The following is a 4432-nucleotide window of genomic DNA, read 5'->3' as shown; positions in this document are numbered from 1 at the left end:
AAGTATTTCACGATCTGACCATTTTAGCAACGCCACAGCCCGCGGCGTTGCAGCCCAACATAGAAACGCCGAGCAAGCTCGCGTTTCTGCTCCACATGAAAACGCCGAGCTAGCTAGCGTTACTGCTCAGGCCGAGCTGGCGTCGCTCGCTGACACGGCTCGTTGGAAACGCCAATACGGTTGGCGTTTCTTGCTCGGCTACAAACGCCAGGGGCCATGGCGTTTCCGGCTTCACTGTTGGTGTGGATATACAGTGAGACGTCTAGTCGATTCAGGAGGAATAATCACGCAGCCAGATGCATGTGTGCGCGCCGTGCAAATGCATGGCCCTGTCTCCCTACGCGTAGTGCTAAGCACACCACATGCATGGTGCATGCACGCATGCTGCTGCCAGGTGGTTGCTAAACATACCAGTAGCATGGCCTTGTCATGTTGCCCCTCATACTCACGTCGATCGTGCATGCAGTGGTCAGTGGTCTGACCGACCCGTAAATTCAGGCAGGCAAGCACCACTAGTGGCATGCATGCCGTGCTGCTCTGAAGCTACAACCAGGCGACGCATCATGGAAACGCCAAAGCTCCTGGCGTTGCTGTCCAGGGCAGAAACGCCAAAGCCCTATGGCGTTTCTCACGTGTCCGCAACGTAAGCTACCTCGGCGTTTCTTTTTTGGACAGGAACGCTAGCTAGCTCAGCGTTTTTATTTTGGGCAAAAACGGCGCGGGCTATGGCGTTGCTAAAAGGGTCAGATCATGAAATACTTTCATGTCGAGTTCATTTTGTGACAAAGTTTGCTGAAAGGGTCAGAATAGTGATTTCGGCTCCGTTCGCGGGCGTGTCCGTGCTGCTGACTGTGGGCACTGCGCTGGGATGGGCCCGCTGGTCTGTGACTCGCCCGCGTCTCCTGGGGTGTGGCTTGCTGGGTGCCATGCTGTTGTGCCCGATGCGTGGTGGACGTGCGTGTGTAACTTCATGGGGCCGTTGCGGCGTCGCGTGCGTATGCCATGCCCAGGCTGCTGAGTGCCCTGCGCGTGTTCGCCGCTCTCACTGACAGTGGGCTCTGACCCCACGCAGGCCGCGTGTCGGTGTCTGCTTTGTGGGTTCCGATGCCGCTCTGTGCGAGTTGGGTGTGCCGTTGCGGACTTGCGGTGGGCAAGGGCCTCCTTTTCTCTTCGGTTTCCCCCTTTTCTTCTTCTCCCGCTTCTCATTCTATGCACGCTCGCTTCCCCCACTTGCTGCCCGCTCTCTTCGTCGCATCGCTTCATCCCGTTCGAATGCTCTGTCCTCCGGCTCTGCACCATGGCCATCCGTTCCTTCATTGGTGATGTTGGTTGAGGTTCTTTCTATTCTGCTCCTCCGGTTCTTTCCTGCCGTTGTTTCTATGATTTACTGATCTGGTATGTTTCCATTTGCTCCCTTCGTGCGCAGCTTCCTTGGATTTCGCGTTGGCTCCTTCGTAGGAGCGTGGGTCGTTCCGTCCTTGCTGTCCAGGTTAGTTTGAGCCTCTCTGCTTCTCTATGGGTGCATGCCTGTTAGGTGTTTGATGAAATGCGCGAGGGTTGCTCGATGAATGTTGTCGTGTGTTTTCATCTTGCGTTAGTTATGCATGGTTCGCGGTGTCAGTTTCCGCGGCTTGTATGAGGATATGCTGATGCTGATACTTTTGTGAGATAGTGATGTTTGAAGGCGATGTGTCTTTTTGTTTTTCTTCTATTTTGTTGCTTGTTTTACTGTTTTCGTTTGGATGGATAAGCGCTTTTGTTTTGCCTGTTTTGGAAGAGCATTGCAGCACACAGTGTGTTTTTAATGCTTGGTGCTTTCTCCTGTGTTCTGATCTCTCTTCCGGTGCAGTTGGTTAGTTTTTTTATAGATCCTATATGGTTGCATGTCATTGTTCTGTATTGATTGTTTCCCTTTCTATTTTACAGATTGTTATAGGAATTTCCGTTTAGCTCGTCGCCGCGTCTCCATTCTGCTCGCTGAAGTCAAGAAATCCAGGAGATGGCTCGTGTGCCAATGGTTGACAGGATTGCTCCACCAGAACTTACCCAGCTTATTGGATAGAAGTACAAGCTCCTTGTGTCCATTGCAAGCAGAAGCTTTAATGTCAACAGTGAGCAGTTGTCGTTCCAAGTTGTGAGGATTATAGAGACCTACAAACCCGAGTTAAGCTCGTCCGTGTTTGACTATGTCCCAGGGACGGCTGGAGCATCAGCGCCTACTTCACTGGTTGGCAGTCCAGTGTCTTCTGGGATGTTTACACCAAACACACTAAACATCTATAATGCACAGCCTGGTAGCTCATCAGGCAGCCTTACTATAGGCTATAAAACATCTACAGCCGAGGTATGTGCCTTGTTTAGTTTCCTCTCTGCCATGTTGCAGATTTAATCTGAATGGCAGCAAACTGTTTCAGTTATGCTAACTGCCTTTTGATGTGTAGGCACGCACACCCACTTCAAAGCTCAGTGCTGCCCTTCTTCCAGCTACACCCCCAGGGTATACCTTTTGAAACAGATAATTGCAATGTATCACACTCCTTGCTTGCACTTATGCTGCTGTTTCCTTTCACAGCAAATCACCATGTCCAAGCGGCGTGTTTTGTTTCTTGGTACTGATAAGCAAACTACTGCACTGGAAGAACCTCTGAAGAAGCTTGCCGAGGCTGACAAGGTCAGGCTTCTTTATACTCCTCATCTCAAATACCTATGGATGCATATCTTTTAGATTTCATAGAAAGGCAACTCGGTTGTACGAAAACCAATGATTCATGCATTCATTATAATAGGTTTCTCTTATTCCTTGCTCATTTGTACTAATACAGTAGGGTGCCTATCTAACACAATGAAATAGAGTTGATAACACATGTTTTATCAAGATAAAAAATATATAGATATTTACCTTCGTGTATCAATGTCTAATGTTCCTCTGCTGTCAACTTGCTTGGTTTGCTAGGTGCATGAGAGCAAACATGACGATCCAGCTGAACCTTCTTCACCTGCTGTTGAAGAAAAGAATGACAAAGATGACCAGACTCTGATGATCAAGAACAAAAGGTACGACCTATGATGTATATTTATCTTTTTGTTCTTTCACCTTATACAGATGTCCCAGTTCATTTCTGACTATGACACCTTGCGATTAAGGGGCACTGGTGTTGGAAAGAGAGCTGGGGTAACAAAGAAAACAAAGTAGTGACTGCTCTACACTGGCCATGCAGAGATAAATTTTCTATAGGTATATCAAAAAACTGTCCCTTGATAGTGTTGTTACATTCCTTTCCTTACAAGTGCATAATTCCTAAGAAGTCTCTTTTATAACCAAATTAAACAATTAATTAATAACTGGAAAAATGGAGTTTTCACCATTGTAGTATTCCTTTCCTTAGCTTGCTATGTGCTTCTCTTAAATGTCAACAGCCTGTATAACCTACTAATTGATATCTACACACTGTAGGATGAGGTGGCAAGCAGGGAAGTAACACTAGTAGAAAATGAAGGAAATATGCCCTAGAGGCAATAATAAAGTTATTATTTATTTCCTTATTTTATGATAAATGTTTATTATTCATGCTAGAATTGTATTAACCGGAAACATGATACATGTGTGAATACATAGACAAACATATAGTCACTAGTATGCCTCTACTTGACTAGCTCATTAATCAAAGATGGTTATGTTTCCTAACCATAGACATGTGTTGTCATTTGATTAATGGGATCACATCATTAGGAGAATGATGTGATTGACATGACCCATTCCGTTAGCCTAGCACTTGATCATTTAGTATGTTGCTATTGCTTTCTTCATGACTTATACATGTTCCTGTAACTATGAGATTATGCAACTCCCGTTTACCGGAGGAACACTTTGGGTGCTACCAAACGTCACAACGTAACTGGGTGATTATAAAGGAGTACTACAGGTGTCTCCAAAGGTACATGTTGAGTTGGCGTATTTTAAGATTAGGTTTTGTCACTCCGATTGTCGGAGAGGTATCTCTGGGCCCTCTCGGTAATGCACATCACTATAAGCCTTGCAAGCAATGTAGCTAATGAGTTAGTTACGGAATGATGTATTACGTAACGAGTAAAGAGACTTGCCGGTAACGAGATTGAACTAGGTATTGGATATCGACGATCAAATCTCGGGCAAGTAACATACCGATGACAAAGGGAACAACGTATGTTGTTATGCGGTTTGATCGATAAAGATCTTCGTAGAATATGTGGGAGCCAATATGGGCATCCAGGTCCCGCTATTGGTTATTGACCGGAAACAAGTTCTAGGTCATGTCTACATAGTTCTCGAACCCGTAGGGTCCGCACGCTTAACGTTTCGTTGACGATATAGTATTATATGAGTTATGTATGTTGGTAACCGAATGTTGTTCGGAGTCATGGATAAGATCATGGACATGACGAGGAACTCCGG

The 4432-nt window shown here is 46.0% G+C and overlaps 1 long non-coding RNA gene across 2 annotated transcripts; it reads left to right on the top strand.

Annotated features, from left to right (window-relative positions):
• Positions 1 to 1207: 1207 nt before the first annotated feature.
• LOC123089516 (uncharacterized) lies at positions 1208 to 3623 on the top strand. Of its 2 annotated transcripts, XR_006442310.1 has the most exons (9): positions 1208 to 1334; positions 1427 to 1489; positions 1927 to 2111; positions 2196 to 2344; positions 2442 to 2497; positions 2573 to 2671; positions 2954 to 3054; positions 3145 to 3235; positions 3455 to 3623. It is a non-coding gene; the product is annotated as an uncharacterized lncRNA (long non-coding RNA). The 2 variants fall into 2 exon arrangements; XR_006442309.1 differs by having other exon boundaries at positions 1927 to 2344.
• The last annotated feature ends 809 nt before the right edge of the window (positions 3624 to 4432 follow it).

The sequence above is a fragment of the Triticum aestivum genome, chromosome 4B (assembly GCF_018294505.1).
Source record: "Triticum aestivum cultivar Chinese Spring chromosome 4B, IWGSC CS RefSeq v2.1, whole genome shotgun sequence".
Lineage (NCBI taxonomy): Eukaryota > Viridiplantae > Streptophyta > Magnoliopsida > Poales > Poaceae > Triticum > Triticum aestivum.
This window is presented reverse-complemented; position numbering and strand designations above follow the sequence as displayed.